The 18,420-nt window shown below is 48.4% G+C and overlaps 1 long non-coding RNA gene across 1 annotated transcript; it reads right to left on the bottom strand.

The window, feature by feature from the left end:
* Nucleotides 1–4,936: 4,936 nt before the first annotated feature.
* Nucleotides 4,937–8,870, bottom strand: LOC140598891 (uncharacterized). The gene is made up of 3 exons (XR_012001436.1): nucleotides 8,615–8,870; nucleotides 6,543–7,602; nucleotides 4,937–6,174 (listed from the first exon to the last, which is right to left on the bottom strand). It is a non-coding gene; the product is annotated as an uncharacterized lncRNA (long non-coding RNA).
* Between the last annotated feature and the right edge of the window lie 9,550 nt (nucleotides 8,871–18,420).

The following is an 18,420-nucleotide window of genomic DNA, read 5'->3' as shown; positions in this document are numbered from 1 at the left end:
AAACAAGGGCTGCTGGTAAATCCTCGTGTAGAGGTCTGGATCACTCTGAGAAATTCTGGTAGTGGCAGGGAGCAGCGAGGAGGAGAAGCATCCTGGGAGAGGCTCCGAGGGCTGGGTTTACATGGAGGGTGGTCTGAGAGGCAGAAAGGGGAGGTGAGGGTGGTGATGACAGAGGGCCCCTGGGCTGGGCAGTGGCTGGTTTCTGGCACAGATTGCTTACGACAGGGTGTTGACCAAGGCCTAGGAGCTCAGGACAGAGGGACAGTAGAGGAAGAGATGTGTGGACCCATTGGTTCAGGGAGAGTCCATGAGTTGTGGGTCATAGGCCAGGGTGAGGTGCCAACAAGGGGATGACAGAGTGGGGAAGAGCTGGGGTGGGGTGAGGTGTGTGAGGGCCACAGAAGATGAGATGAGCCAGAGGGGGACGGGTGGGGGCAGTGGCAGAGCCACATGGGTCAACCCAGGTGGGGGCATCCATGAGAAGCAGGAGCCAGATCCTACCACAGGCCCAGAGGCCAATGGTGGCAAGTCCGAGTAGGCTAGCAGGGCCAGAAGAGAAGATGTGGGAAAGAAGGCCTCTGGGCACAGGAGGGAGATTTGATACAGAGCCAAAGTGGAGAGATTGCACATACTTCCTCTTGAGGAGGTGCCAGGTTATGGGCAGCGTTGTGACCCTGGAGCAGCGTCCAGGGCATGGGAGTGGCACAAAGGGTGGCCCTATCTCCGCCCCAGAGAGTTCGGCCAGAGGGGTCTCTCTCCACCTTCACACCATCTCCTGCCCCATCTGCCGCAGCTCTCCTTTTTCTCTTCTTCCCTCCCTCTCCCAAGGGCCCCTGAGCAAAGCTGAATTGTCATGCAGGGGCCCTGGGTACACACACCACACTCTGGCCCTGCTCAGGGGCCCACATGCATCGTTCCACCTCCTGTTACTGTCCAGCCCTGAGCAGGCCTCTACCTGGCCTGCACCTCACTTCCCCCATTTGTGCCATGCACAGGAGTAGTACCAACTGCAGGGGTCAGGGGTAGATGGGAGAATTCACACTATGGGCTTAGAGCTGTGTTGGGAGCAGAGTGATCAACCACTGAATATCCATCAGAACTCACAGAAGTTTCTGGTGGGGTGTGTGTGATTTTCCCCAACTTTTTTTTCCCCCTAAGTAATCAATAGAGCTCATGAGAGGGGGCCAAGGACCTCCAGCTGCCCTGTGTACAGATAGATGTACAGACTGCATCGGCCGTGGGAACGTGGGTGGGTTGTGGCCGGGACACCTCAAGCCAGAGCTGAGGGATTTGGCCATGTCGTGGGGGCGTCGGGGCAGCTGCTGGAAGTCGGCTTGCTTGAGGGATGCCGGGCTTTTCTGGCAGTTCCTTTCGGATAAGACAGATTCAGGCTCAGCTGGTGGCGGTTGCCTGGTGGTTCTATGTGCAGCCTGAGGTGTGACCCTCAAATATTCCTTCCTGGGTCTCCCTCTTGAGTCCTTTGGAGGCAGGAGAGCTGAGTCAGAACATAGAAGGGTGATGCTTCTGTGTTCGTCGGTCGGAGGCAGAGAAAGATTAGGTCTGCTTATAGGAGGACACAGCTGCCCAAAGACTTCCAAGACTAATTGTGTGTGTGTGTGTGCATGTGTGCTCACACATGTAAATGGTGATAGTTTTGGCTGAGACCTCCAATGTAGCTATTGGAGGAAGAGTCGATGACATCTACATTATCGCTGTCACCATAACCCCAACCTTCAGCCCATATGGGGTGGCCCAGGCAAACACAAGCCACACACTTATTTAAAAAAAAAAAATTACTCCTTCTTCTTGAAAATCGTATTTCTCTCTGTCCAAAAGTTAGATGTAAACTGTTTTTCAACTTCAGGAGACCCATCATTTCTTCCCCGTGGGTATGGAGCTGGATTTCATTGATGTCTTCTCCTCCTCCCTGAAAATGGTGACCCCTGTCTCAAGGAGGGGATTGGAGGAGCCCTCCTTCCTGGCCCCCCTCCCTGGCTGGGTCATCACAGGACTTTCTCATACCCTGAATTGTGTACCAGCCTCTCTGGGACCATGGGCACCCTGGCCCCACCCCTCTGTCCCCACTTTGTCCCAACCCTGTATTCCCTAATGTGTGATTCACACTGGGCTTCTCCCTCCCTTTGTCCCTGCTCTGTCTTCTAAAGAGTGGCCCTTTGGGCATTTGGGTGGCTCAATTGGTGGAGCATCTGCCTTCGACTTAGGTCAAGATCTCAGGATTCTGGGATGGAGCCTGCATCGGGCTCCCTGCTCAGTGGGGGAGCCTACTTTTTCCTTTCTCTCTGCACCTCCTCCTGCTTGTGCTCTCTCTCTCGCTCACTCTCTCTCTTAAATAAATAAATAAAATATTAAAAAAAATAAAGCAGTGGCCCTTTAATGGAGGCGATAACCCTCCTAGGGGTCACGTGATAATTTTCAGATACAGTGTTGGTGGTCACAACGTGGTGTGGGGGTCCTACTGACTGTAGTGGGTAGAAATAGGTGTTATGGACTGAATGTTTGTGTCTCTCTCAGATTCATTAAGTTTAGAGTTGAAACCCTAAAGCTCAATATGATGGTATTTGGAGATAGGGCCTTTGGGAGGTAATGAGGTCATGAGGGTGAGGCCCTCTTGATGAGATTAGTACTTTATGAGAAGAGATGCAGAGAGCTTCCTTTCTCTCTGCCATGTGAAGATATAACAAAAGTAAGTTAACTCTACTGGAATTAAGAGAAAAAACTTAAGGGTGGCTCAGACGGTTAAGCCTCTGGCTCTTAATCTCCGCTCAAGTCTTCATCTCAGGGTTGTGAGTCTGGGCCCTTTGTTGGGCTCTGCAATGAGCATGAAGATGATTAAAAAAAGTAGGGGTGTCTGGATGGCTCAACTGGTTGAACAGCTGATTCTTGGTTTCGGCTAGGGTCCTGTGAGATGGAGCCCTGCCCTGGGCTCTGCACTCCGTGCCAAGTCTGCTTGTCCTTCTCCTTTCCCCTATGCTCTCTCTCAAATAAATTAAATCTTTAAAAATAAAGAAATAAAAAGTTGGTTAAAAGTATGTTGAAAAGAGAAAAAACTTAGTTAAAAAAACAAAAAAGACATAACAAGAAAGTAGCTATTGGCAAACCAGGATAAGGATTCTCAGTAGAATCCCCATGCTGGCACTCTGATGGCAGACTTCCAGCTTCCAGAACTGTGAGGTAGATTTCTGTAGTTTAAGCCACCCATTTAGAATATTTTTGTCCTAGCAGCCCGAGCTAAGACAGTATGGTGCTGTTAAACCTCATATGGTGCACAGAACAGTCTCCCACAACAAGGAATTAACCAGTACAGGCTGTTACAAGTGTCTGCACCAGGGCTGCTTGAACTGTTTGCCATCAGCAAACTCCCCCTCAAAGAGTGCCAGCCTTCCCATGTTCCCAGGTACCAACGCCTCTGTCCTCATGCCTGTGGCTATAGGTGGCCTGAGGCTCTTGCCCAAGAAAAGTTTCTCCCAGATCCTTCTCTGGTATTGGTGTAAATAAAATCAGAAGTTCTCTTAACATGTTGGGCAGAGCACAGGTGGAGGAGGCATCTGTGTTGAGTGGTGGGGAAGGCTCGTTCTGGAAGGATTGCGATAGGCCCAGCATCTTGTATGGCCTGTTTATTCTATGGAAATGCACCAACTGGGTGAGCAGGAGATTCTTGCAAATGAAGAGATGAGAGGGAAGGTTGGTGATGATCTGATGTCAGCGATCATTCACAAAACTTTACCTTGCCCACCTGGAGTGACCACCTATCGGACCCTTTAATCAACGCTCAGGTCTCATCCTGAGACTGCATGAAAAAGTATTGGGATGATTAGCTGATTTTTGAACCTTTTAACTTGTGTGGTTTTTGTGGTTAGGAACTGGAGTTTTAGTTACAGGAGTTATTCTCTAAATTCTATGAGTTTTTTTCCACATGATTTTTGGTTTGTGATGCAGCACTCATATGTGGATGAACTGTGCCTCCTGCTTTTCCCATGTTATCTAATTTGTGAATTCAGCCCATTGCCTTCTTTGTGCCTAACATCTCTCACCTCAGGGAGTTACCTGTCCCTTTACCTGTACTACACAGCACCTTATACCCCCCTCAACCAAGCTTTTTATTATAGTCTGGTTATGTGAACATAATCCCAATATAATTAATATAACTAATATAATTGCCCCCCCAGTGGAAGATTCTGGAGGGTAAGGACACGTGTTGTTTACTCATCTTTGAGCCCTTGGCACCGGAGCTGGGTCTCACCCGAGATCAGGCTTCAGGAAGTGTTTGCTGAGCTGAATTGAACTTCAAAAGAGTGAACCATATGCAACAATTTCATGGGGGAAGATGTGAGAATGCCCTCAAAATTACCAATGATTTAAAGGGGCAAATGTGGGCCACCGATTACATCTTTACAGAAGGAAGATGCTGCTGCTGGCTTAGCAGAGTGTGCTGGGACCTGCCTGGGAGAGTGGCCATCTCTTTTTCAAACCAATTACAGCTTTTAACATGCTTTCCTCAGTGTCAAAAGGCTTGAGTATTTCAAGATACATTTTTGGAATGCTAGGCGAGCCATGGTGGAGACTAGAAACATCCAGAAGCTGGGTGTTTCTCGTATGTGTATGCTCTCCACAAAAGTTTGCATTGTAGACTATTTCTTTTAAGGAAATGCAATGATATTACTTTGAAGGCTATGCTTTACATTATTGAACCTGGCTGTGAGGAAGGACTTAGGCTTTGTATAATCACCAAAGAAACCAGGTCATTTAAAGGAGAAACCTGGTGACCATCAGAATATGCAAATGATTCATGATTAACCAGCATTTTTCTTGTAAACAGTTTATTGTCCCACATAATTGAAATGCTTCCTTGTCTTTGTTTTGCTGTTGTGCTCACAGCCTCTGCTAATAGGATCACAAACTCTCAAACAGGGGAGTATTTGAGTTAATATGGTTTTATTTCACTCATTGATCTAACAAGTATGCCCCACAGATAGCAATGAACAAACCAAATCCTTGCCCCCGTGGAGCATTCTAGTGAAGCAAAGCGTGATGATGGTTGATGGAAGGGGAGGAAATATCTAGAACATAGAGCTAACAGAAACTGCTGATGGATGGGATATGTGGGGGCAGTGGTGAGAGAGGGATCAAGGATGACTCCTACATTTTTGGCCTGAACAACTGGCAGATTGCCCCTTCTGCTTACTGAGTTGGGGGAGACAGGGAGAAAAGGATCTGGGAAAGCAAACCCAAAAGTTCAGTTAGGGACATGTTGAGTTTGAGACCACCAGGGATGATGTGAAGGACACAGATGGGCATATGGGGTTTTTGTGTTCAGGAGCAGTCCAGGCTGGAGATGCAAACTGGGGTGGTACTGGTTTCTCAAGGGTAGCTTAACACAACAGAAATATGTCGTCTCTCTGTCTGAAGGCTGGAAGTTCAGAATCAAGGTGTTGTCAGGGCCATGGGCCCTCTGAAGTTTCTAGAGAAGACTGAAACTCTTTCCCTGACTCTTCTGGTTCCTGGTAGTTGCTGGCAAGCCTTGACATTCCTTGGTTTACAGCTGTACCACTGCATTTCTGCCCCTTCATACACATGGCCATCTTCCCTCTGTACACGTCTGCATTTCTTTGTCCAAATTTCCCTCTTATAAGGACCCTAGTCATTGGATTATGGCCCACCCTAAACCAAGAGAGTGCAGGATCTAGAGCAGTGCCTGGTTCTCAGGGAGCTAGTTATAGAAATTCAGAGTAGGCATTTAGCAACTTTTGTAGCCATATCACCCAGGCACTGCTCATTCTTGTACCTATTCATTTGTATTCTCTTCCTTAAAAGTATTAGTCTGTAATCAACAGGAAATAAAAATGTAAAAATCTCGATCCCTTGCAACAGGCCTAGTAAGTTAGGAACCTGGAATTCACCTTGGATTCGGCAGTGTGGGTGGTCTTGATTATGGAGATTTTGTTGGAGTGAAGAGGAGAGGGGCCTGAGTGGAAGTTGTTCACCAAGATGGCAGATGTGAGGGACACCTGGGTGGCTCAGTGGTTGAGCGTCTGCCTTTGGCTCAGGTTGTGATCCTGGGGTCCTGGACTCAGGTCCCTCATAGGGCTCCAGGTAGGGAGCCTGCTTTTCTCTCTGCCTCGCTCTCTGTGTCTCTCGTGAATAGATGAATAAAATCTTAAAAAAAAAGAAAAAAGAATGGCAGATGTGAAAGGATCCAATGAGTCCAGGTAGTGCTTTGCTCTGAAGGGCAGTGAATCGGGTTGGCAGGAGGAGAAAAAAGTGGGGTGAAGGGAGATATTTCTTATTCTTTAGGTTGGAGGATCTTAGACCTTGTCTGCATGGTGAGGAGAAGGAGTAAGTGGACAGGAAGAGGTGGATGAGGTGGAAGACAGGACCAGAGCCTGCAGGCTGGTTGGAGGGGGTGGCATCCTGGGTCCCTTGGAGGGTGGACCTCTGATGGGAAGGAGCAAGGGGAGCATGTCGTGTCTAGAGTGACTTCCCTAGTTTTAGCACTGGAAGTCCCATATCCGGGGAAAGCTTACCTGTCCCAGGGCCGCTCCCCTCTCCCAGTCCCAGGCAAACCAGGACAGGTGGTAGCTCCATCAACAGAACCTGCCTGCTGGGAGGCCCAGGGCTTGATGGAGAGAAGATGAGGTCGCCTTTGATCGTGGCTTCTATTCTCCTGGTGACGCAGGGGAGGAGGCTGGAGGGCAGAGGAGGTGTGGAAGGGCCATCTTGGGAAGAGGGAGAGGGAATTTACCAAGAAATGCAGTAGCATTTCCAGGCAGTGCAGATGGTCATGTGAGCTCTGTGGTCACAAGCTTTAAAGGGATACCAGTCAGAGTGACACCGGGGTGTACACTCCGCGAAAATCCCAGTGGCTAACATTCTGTCATGTGTCATAAGTGAACACAGGACACTAACAGGGCTGTCCTGAAGTATGGTGAGAATGGACACAGCATCAGGAACGCATTCCTGGTCTGTGGGACCTCCAGACAAAACAGAGCCAAAGCCAACTCTCCGGAGAGTAGATGAACGACACTTTCTTTTCGACCTTTCTCCCCTTAGGGACTGTTGACAGTTACAGTGTGGACAGGCCACGTTGTCCACACCCTTTGTAGCTCCTCTCCTGCAGGAACGCCTCAGAGGCTTGCTCATATCAAATGCTTCTTTGCAGTTTGCACGAGCAACAATTTAACATCAGAAATAAAAAAATTGCGCCCACTTGATTCCATTCACCTTCCTGTCAAAGGGGTGCAGCTGGATCGCCACCGATTTTGGCTTATACTGCCTATTCTCTCGCAGATTTCAGATATTTGATCAAAGTAGGTAACTCAAAAAGTAGCCAGGTAAAGGATTTGGAGTTAGAACACCTGGATCTGAATTATCCGCCGACTGGTTTTTGGCCGTGTGAGCTGACGAAGCTCGATCTAACCTTCGAGCCTTTGTCTTGTCATAAAAGTGTGGCTGACACTACCTGTGCCGGCTGCTTCAGCAACTCCATGAAGGGAAGTGTTGGGCGTCAAGCACAGGCTGGCCACTGCTCTGATTGTTGCCTGTGTGGTTCTGTGTCTTTCTTCGGTAGATTCCAATTCTGTAGCCCTAATAATAGAGACCGAGACAACCGCTGACCCATTGGGTGTGGCAGCTGGGTTCCTGATGACAGTTGATTATGAGGCGCTGGACTGGGGACCAGGGATGAAGTGAGAGCAGGGCAGGGGTGCAGGGAGTGAGGCACGAGCGTGGGGTGGGGATTGTGGCAAGAGAGGGAAAATCCTGGACCGTAAGATACTGAAAGTGCAGTCCTTCCAGGCATTGCTAAATTCTAGGGGCTGCCTTAAAATGGGATTAGAGAAATAATGCCCTGGGCCCTCCGTTTGGGAATGCAGGGGGGGGATGAGGCCAGTTTAGAAAGACTTCTATTTAAAAGTTTACTTGTCTGTCACTTAACGTTTTCGCCTCCAGCTATTCAGGAAATTCTATCCTATAAAGTGATTCATTTATTCCCTAAGGGTTCAGCACAGCCAGGGTTTTACTGGGTCAACCACAGAGGCTCAATTCCTGGAAGATTGTTTCCATTTTGTCATGGACTATAACTTTGAAGTAATATTTTTGAATGCTCAATTATGGAGAACTCAGAATACTTTTTAGAAATTAGCTCTAAAATCTTTAGTGCTTTCTCCTCTATGGTAGGTAGGAATGCTTGATGATCTCAAGATTACTTTTAATGTACTTAAAAAGGCAACGTGGAGTCCACTTCTACCACCATACAGACACCTCCCCTCCAGGAAATCCACCTTACCTCCAGTTACTGCGGGATCCTTTGGTCTTCTTGCCTTGCTCTCAGTGTCTGCCTTAAAATACTGCTATTCTCATCTCTCATTTTCCACAGCTCAGGGCTTGGTGTCCTGCTCCTCTATCACTAGCTGCTGAAGAACTTTATTTTCCCCATTAATTAAATTAATTGACTCTTTTAAAGTAAACTCTATCTCCAACATAGGGCTTGAACTCACAAGCTGGAGATCAAGAATCTCATTGCTCCACCAACTGAGCCAGCCAGGCACCTCCCAATCCCTTTAATTTTTTTTTAAAAAGATTAAATCAAAAGTCTTACCAGTTATTTCAAATAACTCAAAACTGTTTAAGGTGAAAAATCAAAGTCACTCCTGCTGCTCTTCCCAGGATCACCTCTATTCTCTCTGGGAAAGCTCTCCAGGCGGAAGGCTGCAGGACTGTATCTGGTGGATCCGGGGCTCTGGTTCCAGATCCTGGAGCACTGGTCCGTCTTTTCTGCTGCATGTTGCCATGGGGGTCTCTCATTTAAGCTACAGCAAGTTTCCGGGTTTGTTGGCAGGACCCACTGTGGACAGGGCTTATGTGACCTCCAAGAGAGGCTTCCTGTGGATAGCCTTGAGAAATATATTTGACCTCTGTGTCCCTCAGTTTCTTATCAGTGACGTGACGGGGGGGTTAGGACACCATGGTCCTCTGCACTCTGTACTCTTTGCTCTAACCCATCTCTGTGTCTAGCCTCCTCCCCCTCAGTTAGTATTTCTAGTTTCTTTTTCTGCTTTTGTCTTTTTTTTTTTTTTTTTCCCCAGCAGAAAGACTTGTGTTGAGGTGCAGAGATCAGAGAGCCAGAGTCACCTTTTGGCTGGTGACTAGCTATGTGACCCTGCCAATCACGTGGCCCTCCTGGACCTTCATTTTGAACTCTGAGAAATGAGAAACCAGGACTGTTTGATCTCCAGGAGGCTTTCTGATTCCGACACCCCATGATTCTCACGACCTCGCCCTACCCAGGGCTGACTCCTCTGATCCAAAGGGAATAGTCAGCTCAGGGTTTGTTTGCTGCTTTCAGCACAGGTGTGGGTACAGTAGGTTTTTGAGCAGGAGACAAACTGGGGGAGCTGGACTCTCTTCTAGAGTCCCTGAGTCAGCTCCTCACGGTCTGACTTCATTTTTTTTTACCTGGAGTGTTGTATAATCCCAGAATATCACTCATGCCCACTCTCCACCCTGAGTGTATTTGGGGTGCATTCCAACTCCAAGTAAGAGCCATTTGGAGAGGACATCTCATCTGTGAGCTTGGAAACCCCTGCTCCTTGTTCCTGGGTGTGATGTGAAGAGGGCTGGGATGGCCAGCCGTCCTCCCTTGCCCTGGATGGTCTCATGTCCCAAGAACATTCAGATCACACCAGGACAGTTGGTTCCCCTACCAATGCTCCCCTTCAGAGCCTGGCCCTGTTCCTGAGTAGGCTAAGGAGCCAGCAGGGCAGTGAGACTCAGAATCAGCTGGGGTGCCTGATGGATGCAGATTCTCTGGAGAACCTGATTCAGTAGATCTGGAGACTGGAAATTTGCATTTCACAAGGCCTCCAGGTGAGTCTGTGCAAGTGGTTCAGGTACCACCCTTGAGACATATACTGTTCTTGGGGTAATGGGGGGACAGAGCCTGCTCCTGCCTTCACTTTCCTTGTACCCCAGACAGCAAAAGCCTGGTGGGGAACTACTAGCACTCACACTGAAGTGAGTGTTGTGGATGGGCTCAGTTCCTTAAGCACTTAAGCGTCTGCCTTTGGCTCAGGTCATGATCTTGAGGTCCTAGAATCCAGCCCCCCCTCCCCTTCAGCTCCCTGCTCAGTGGGGAGCCTGCTTCTCCCTATCCCTCTGCTACTCCCCTCATTCCTGTTTTTGCGCATGCACGTGTGCGTGCTCATACTGTCTCTCAAATAAATAAATAAAGTCTAAAAAAAAAATGAAATGAACACTGTAACATGAGTAGCATGAGGACCGACAGATTTTATTCCTCCTCCGAACCTCCAAAGTAATTCAGTGCTTACAAAGCTCAGCTTTGTTCATTAAGAGGGTTGACTTGGCATTTTTCTGCAGGGGGCCTGCAGGGAGGGTGAGTTAGTGGCAAGAGATGACCATTCCCTGCAGTTTATGTCAGACTCCCCTGTCTCACAACCAGCCCTGCTCAGTTTGCTGCATTGTGGGACCCCTCTGGTGGAAGGGTGAGGAGACCATCTCTAAGGCCCATTGCAGCTCCAACCTTCTGGCATGGGGGGAGGGGGGCGACTAAGCAGCCCTGGTCTTATTCTTGGTAGGTGGTTGTCATTTCTGTTGCTTAGGAGTTCACCCTTTTTCTAGGGTGAGTCAACGAACTCGAGTCCCCAAGGCACTTAGCTACAAGAATGATTTGTTCTTTTTTTTTTTTTTTTTAATTTATGATAGTCTCACAGAGAGAGAGAGAGAGAGAGAGAGGCAGAGACACAGGCAGAGGGAGAAGCAGGCTCCATGCACCTGGAACCTGAGTAGGATTCGATCCCGGGTCTCCAGGACCGCGCCCTGGGCCAAAGGCAGGCGCCAAACCACTGCGCCACCCAGGGATCCCACAAGAATGATTTGAAGGGGACCCAACATGGCTTGGGAAGGGTGAGCATATTCACAGTTCCAATGGGCTTGCTCAGTCTCTGCTGCCGAAGAACAAAGTAGCAGAGGCATCCCTCAGAGGGAAGAGGAACGAAGCCAAGGCCCCACAGGTCTGTAGATGAGGAACACGATTCATCGGCTCCTGGGAGGACATGCCACTGCTGGGGTTCCAGGAAGGCCAGCCTGCCTGGCACCACTGGCCATGTTGCCTCTACCCATTGGGCTCATCACACTGGTGTGAGAGTTGGGCTGAGGGGGCTGTCTTGGTTTGGATACAGGATACCATAGACTGGGTGGCTTACTAACAATAGAAATGTACTTCTCATAGCCCTGGAAGTCTGAGGTCAGGGTGCCAGCATGGTCAGGTTCTGGTGAGAGCTCTTTTCTGGGTTGTGGCCTGCCAGCTTCTCACTGTGTTCTCACTGTGGGGTGCTGGGGGTAGGAAGTGAAGGAATTCTCTGAGGTCCTTTATAGAAGAGCACTAATTCCATCACAAGGGCCCCAGCCTCATTACTAATCATCTCTCAAAGGCTTCACCTCCTAATATCATCGTGCTGTGTGTTGGGGGGTAAGTAGAATTTCAACAGATGAATTCTGAGGCAGCTCAAACATTCAGTCTGTTGTAGGGTCCTTCCAGGGACTGGTTCCTTGGGTATCCCTAAGGGTGTCTTGTGATGGCTGTGAGTTGAATCTTGTCTCAGTCATTTATCAGCTGGGGGACTGGGGTAAGTCATTAACTTCTCTGAGCTTCAGTTTTCCCATTTGCCAAACGGGGTAACATTCCTTATGCTGTTAAGAGAATTGAAGGAGATAAGCCTGCAAACTGCTTTCGCACAGTGCCTGATGCAGAATAAAGGTTAAGCTTTGTTATTATTAGTGATAGAAAGTGGCAGAGGCCAGTAAAGAGGTCTGTATTAATTTGCTTAGGCTACCATTACAAAATACTACAGACCGGGTGGCTTCAACAACAGAAAATTATCCCCTCAGAGTTCTGGAGCCTGAGAGTCCAAGATGAAGGTGTCGGCATTGGCAGGTCTGATTTCTTTTGAGGCCTCTGTCTTTGGCTTGCAGATGGCTACCTTCCCACCTTGTCTTCACATGGTCTTTCCTGCATGCATCTCAGTATCTTTGTGGGTGCACATTTTCTCTTCTTTTTTTTTTTTTCAGATTTATTTATTCATGAGACAGAGAGAGTGAGAGAGATTGAAAGGGAGGCAGAGACGTAGGCAGAGGGAGAAGTGGGCTACCCGCAGGAGCCCAATGCAGGACTCGATCCTGGATCCCGGGATCAACAACCTGAGCCAAAAGCAGCCGCCCAACCACTGAGCCACCCAGGCATCCCTTCTTATTTTTTATTTTTTAAGATTTTATTTATTTATTCATGACACACGCACACACACACACACACACACACACACAGAGGCAGAGACACAGGCAGAGGGTGAAGCAGGCTCCACTCAAAGAGCTCAAAGTGGGACCCAATCCCGGGACTCCAGGGTCATGCCCTGAGCCTAAGGCAGGCGCCAAACCACTGACCCTCCCAGGAATCCCTCACATTTCCTCTTCTTATAAAGATACCACTCAGACTCAATTAGGGCCCACCCTGTGGGCTTATTTTAATTTAATCATCTCTCTAAAGACCCTTTCTCCAAATGGAGTCACTTTTTAAGATGACAGGGGTGAGGGCCTCCACGTACGGATTTAGGGACACAATTTGGCCCAGCTCTTCAGGGTTTACAGGACTCTTGCTTGCTTTCAGTGGGTCAGGAAACCCTTAGAGGAAGCCAATGTGATAGGTGCTCCGGTGGAGGCTGCTGGCCATTTGAGGCCTTCTCATGGATCCAATCTATACATTTCCTTAGGAGGTGCAAATCTGGGCTTCAGCAGAGAACCAAGTGGCTGGGGTGTAGGTCCTCAACTTCTTGGAGCCTTCTAAGGACGGGCTTAGAGCCCAGCATGGGGGCAGGTGTCAGTCCATTAACTTTCAGTCCCAGGATGAGCTTGTGAAGGTCACTTGTCAAGCCCCCTCCTCTTCTCCCCTCCTAACTCTTCTCTTCCACAACAGTCCTCCTGAGCTACTTTGGGGACTTCCCCATTATCCTGGCAGATCTGTCCCTGCTGACCATGAAAGCCTGGGTTCCTGGACTCAGCATCACTTTACCTGCCATTCGGCTTTGATTTTGGCTGAAGGTGGGGTTCTGAGGATGACATCCTGTCTGCCTGTTGCTGGGGTGAGGGTAGGCAGTTCCCACTGTTGCCACAAACATCCCAGATCCCTCAGCTTGATCTCAAGGCTGTCTTGGTTTCAGCCTCTTATTCATGTCTTGTGTTATTTAAATGGTTTGGGATTTGGTAATCTCTCTGTTTATAGTCATTCTGAGGGTGCTTGAGGTTGAAGATGGTATTCTTTTCAAACCCTTTGGCTGTCTCAGAATTAACTTCGAATTTCTGACTGTGCACATGGCAGAGGGTATTTAGACACAGTCCTCTTATAGGGAGATATATTCCTGGGCCAGAGCCCCTGAATCCAGATCAGAATTCAAACTATATCTCCTCCTGAAAGGATCTTCTCAAGCCACCCCCCTTCTCTAGGGGAGCTGAAACACTCTGGAGAACTCACTCAGCTCCTATGGGCACCAGGTTGTAACCTTCTTGGAAGACAGTCGTATGGTGCCAAGTGAAAGTCCTGGGTCCAAATCCTGTCTTTGAATGAGCCGTTGATGAGCTGGGTCTCCTGGGGATGTTTCTGAGTCATTGTGCCTGACACATGTCAAGTACTCAGAAAATCATGGCTGATTTTATTCTTACTATTATCACGCATTCATCCTCCTCAGCCCCAAATGGCATTGAGTGTAGTGGTTTTCCCTGGAATGAGGATAAGGTGGAACAAATTACCCTGAAGCCACGCTGATCCTTGGGGAAGCTGATGAGTGACAAGTTGGTAATAGCCAGCTCTGAGGCACCGCTAGGTGGAAGAACAACCTGAATTGTGGGAGGAAGCAGAGACAGGTTTAAACTATCTTAAAGCACTCCTTCTGACGTGTGAAGATAATGCCGTTTACCCTTCCGGAGATGCAGTACCTAGATATGGATGGGGTTTGGAGATGAGATGCTCATGGGACATCTGACTGTTTCGACTAACACATGGGCAGAGGGTGTGCATATTACTCTTGCAAAATTTGCAGATCTTTTACAAGGTCACACATTGTGTGAAACCAGGAACAGCTCGGACTCAGGGGACAGAGGTTGTGGAAGATACCCGCTATCTCCCATCTCCATCACCCCCCAGCTTGGGAAGTCTTAGATGGAAGTCAAATAAAACCATGGCAGGAATGGGGAACGCCCTAATGAGGCAGCCACTGGGGGGACTGCTCTGACAGGGCCTGCCTACCATCCCTACCCTCCAAATAAAAGCAGCTGGTAAGAAACTACAGGAATCCAACGGATACCTCCAGCCCCCCTCCAAATCCACTGTCATGTGGGATCAGAGCTCCTTCTTGCAGACTGTGCAATGGAACAGGTCGTGTGGCATGGGAGGCGGAACCTCAAGCTTGAGTGGGGCTGCATGCGGCTCTGACTCCTTACTTCTTACAAGCTGTTTTTTCTTTCTTTCTTTCTTTCTTTCTTTCTTTCTTTCTTTCTTTCTTTCTTCTTTCTTTCTTCTTTCTTTCTTTCTTTCTTTCTTTCTTTCTTTCTTTCTTTCTTTCTTCTTTCTCTCTTTCTTTCTCTCTTTCTTCTTTCTTTCTTTCTTTCTTTCTTTCTTTCTTTCTTTCTTTCTTTCTTTCTCTCTTTTCTTTTTCTTTCTTATTAGCCTCTGTTTCCCCCTTGCTAAAAGGGGATAATAATAGCCATGCACATCAGAGCAGTGCTGTACAGATGAGACTATAAAAGTGAAATGCTGGGCATAGAGGAAGAAATGTTATTATTCTCTTTGGGGTGGGATCTGTGATCTGCCCATTAGGTTTCTTAGAATATATTGCTAATTGTCACAGGTCCTGAAGTGACCTCTGTCTTGTGAGATTATTATTATTTTTTTGAGACTAAAGGCTTTTGGTCTTCTAGAGAGCCTTATTTTTTTTTTATTAAGGATTTTATTTTTAAGTCATCTCTACACCCAACATGGGGCTCGAACTCATAACCCTGAGATCAAGAGACTCAGACTCTGCTGACTGAGCCAGCCAGCCAGGTGCCCCTTGAGAGTCTTACTAATAAGCAACCATTCTAAGCATTCCAGCAACTGTCCTACCTGGTGGCTCGCTGGGCAAGGACCTGGGATGGGCATAGGATGATTGTCCAGGGTTGCAGAGGGACCGGGAAGAAGAACAATGGGCCAGATGACAACCTTTCTCTGACTGGACATTTTGCCCTTGGCTGCATTCCCCAAACCACCCCATGTTATTTAAACTTAAGTTTCGCCCCCAGGATTGTTGTGAATCTTTGGTTGAGGAGAGATGAGTTGAGACCCGTCCTTGGCACGTGAAGGTGATACCACTGGCCCACAGCTGGAAGGGCTGGCCAAGATGTTGGCTCTTCCTGGAATCCTGAACGGGTCTCTCCACCAACCTTCCCCATGACTGCTTTTTAAACATGTGAGGAGCTTTTGATATTTACTTCACTCAGCATGTGGCAAGTGGCTGCAGCTGTGCTAGGTGCGCAGAATGCAAATATGAGAGAGATGTCCCAGTCTGTAGGTGGCTCTTGGACCTTCCTGCTGACAATTTCTGGTCTCCTCTCTGGTGGAGAAGGGCGAGGAGGGTGTTCTGTCCCTGGAGACAGCAAGAGCAGAAGCTCAGAGATATAACAATGCGGTGCATTCAGAAAGTGAGCGGCCCCTGGTGGAGGAGTGGGCCAGATGGTGAGACCAGGGTGTACTTATCTTTGGGGAGTGGGAGCCACTGGAAATGACCTGAGCTGGCTTTTGTTTTTTCTTATAATTGTAATAGCTATCACAAGGATGATATGGAGCATTTCTTGTGATAGGCATTAACTAAAGGCTTTACCAAGTTATCTTTTTCTTTGTCTTTTAAAAGATTTATTTATTTATATTAGAGAGAGAGCATGCACAAGTGACTGGGGGGAGGGGCAGAGGGAGAGGGAGAGGGAGAAGAAGACAGAATTGTGAAGCAGACTGCCCACTGAGCAAAGGAGCCTGATGTGGGCCTCCGTCCCAGGACCCTGAGATCATGACCTGAGCCGAGATCAACAGCCTGCTGCTTAACCAACTGAGTCACCCAGGTGTCCTCTGAGTTATCTTATTTAAGCCCGTTTTACAGATGAGGCTGGGAGAGCGCACAAAGTCCACAGACAAATCCACATCTATCCAACCACAGTCCTTGATATTAAATGGCTCCTCAACCTCCCTGAACTTCAGAGTCCTCACCTCTAATACTTCCACTTCCCCATGGGGTTGTTTTATGAACTTGGGAGAGTATATGGGCACTTGGTACAGTGCCTGGCACATTGTAAGCTCTTGATAAACATTAGTCATTTATTTTTGGTATTGCTCTTGTTATCTGTTGTAGAGAGTGCTCACTGGCATGCCAGGTGTTGGGTGGTACCCTGGAGTTTGAAACCACATGGGCTGGTATGAGTAAACCTCACTAATAAAGCCACTGCTGCTAGAGCAGGGTGCTGACTAGGGTGCATGACCAGAGTGCCTGCACTCACCTTGGTTGCTGTGGTTACTGACTGGGACACCTCACACTCTCTGTCCCAGATGCCTCTCCAGCTCAGGTGTGGGTGACCCTATTCCCACGACGCTTCTCTGAGGCTTCCTGCCACACCCTCTGATTTCGGTTTTGCTACAGCTGAGCAGTGGCTGATCCCACCAGTAGCAGAATGGTGGATGCACCGGAGGGACCAAAGTCCAGGGAGTTGTTGAAAGTCTCCAAGGGAGACAAGGTTAAGGCTGGAAGGGCATGATCATGGGGATGGAGAGAGGAGCCAGCTTTGGGGATATTTTGGATCTACGCTGATAAGATGGCAATCTAACATTATGAGAAGACAAAGGTAGATGTGAAAAATAGGGACTATCTCTCACTTAGATGGCCGATGACCCTACTGCTTCTCTTTCCTTGCTTCCCTCAGTGGCTCTCATCCATCCCCATGGCTTAAAATAAGTTTCTAGGCTGACAACCACCAAATTCCCAATTCCCTGAGTTCCAGCCTTGAGTACTTAGCTGTCTCTTGCTCTTTTCACTTGGATGGCTCTCAGGCATTTCAAACACAACATCTCCAAAATAGAACTCCAAAAGTGAGTTGCCTGCCTCACCCCCAAACCTGCTTTTCCATCTCAATCAATGGTACAACTCCCCCTTGGGTTTAAGCTAGAAAATATGAGGATCATCCTGGATGCCTTCAGCTTCCTCACCCCTGAGGTCCCCCTTATCAGTGAGGCCCATAATCTCTACCTCGGGAATACATCACAGGGTAAACAGGTCACCATCTGCCCTGCCACCATCCTGGACCAAGCCACCCCCATCCCTCACCAGGGTGACTGGGAGTACACACTGTCTCCCCTCTTCTACTCTGGCTTCAGATTCCAGCCACAGTGATCTTTTAGGAACACAAATTCGAATGTTAATCATCTGACCTCATGACGTCCAACTGCACTTAGTATAACAGCTACCACCTTCCTGAGGCTTACAGGATTCTGCAAGGATCTCAGCTTCATCTGACCTCTTCTTCCCCTTTGGCTCTTTGCTTCAGCCTCATTGGCTTCCTTGCAGTCCTCATAATATGCCAAGTCTTTCCTTCCCTGGGTCCTCACCCATGGTTTCCCTGTTCCCACTGTCTGGAATGCTGTGCCCCATCATTGTGGTTCCTTCTCATCCTTCAGACTTGAGCCTGAATGTTTCCTCTTAGGTCACGCCTATAGCCTGAGGAGGTTCCACATCTTTTTCAACATTCTCTTTAGTTAAACATTTCTTTCAGAGCTTGCATTGGTCACAACTTGAAAATTGTTACTGTTCACCTTGTTTATTGGCTGTCTCCCCGACCAGAGTGTCACCTCTATGAGGCCAGCCTCATGGAAGGTGCCAATAGATATTCGTTGAGTTAGTAGACAGGTGGTTGAAGAGGGTACACACCTAGGCAGCACAGAGGGCCAGGAATACCCAGACATTCAAGGGGTGGGCAGAGGGGCTGTCAAAGGGTCATGGAGACTTGAGAATGAAGGATAGGAGAGGTCAGTCACCAAGAGGGGAGTGACATATTGGTTGGTAATGGCAAACCTTTCAGTGGTGATGTTGACAGAGATGATTTTTCTCATAGTTGGAATGTCTAGCGGCAAAGCTCTGGGCCAGTGTTGCTGAGGTGCTCTTGGCCTTCCCTCAGCTTCAAACATCACATCCTCACACAATCGAATTCAAAGACAGGAAACAGGGAGCAGCATGGGGCAGACATCCTCCTCACATGTCTCTCTGTCATTGGTAGGGGGTGGGATGGTGGAAAGGCTGCCCCCAGAAGACCTCAATGGATGTTCCT

This window comes from Vulpes vulpes, chromosome 5 (genome assembly GCF_048418805.1).
Source record: "Vulpes vulpes isolate BD-2025 chromosome 5, VulVul3, whole genome shotgun sequence".
NCBI lineage: Eukaryota > Metazoa > Chordata > Mammalia > Carnivora > Canidae > Vulpes > Vulpes vulpes.
Note: the sequence above shows the minus strand (reverse complement) of the source record. Positions and strands in the feature narration are given on the sequence as shown.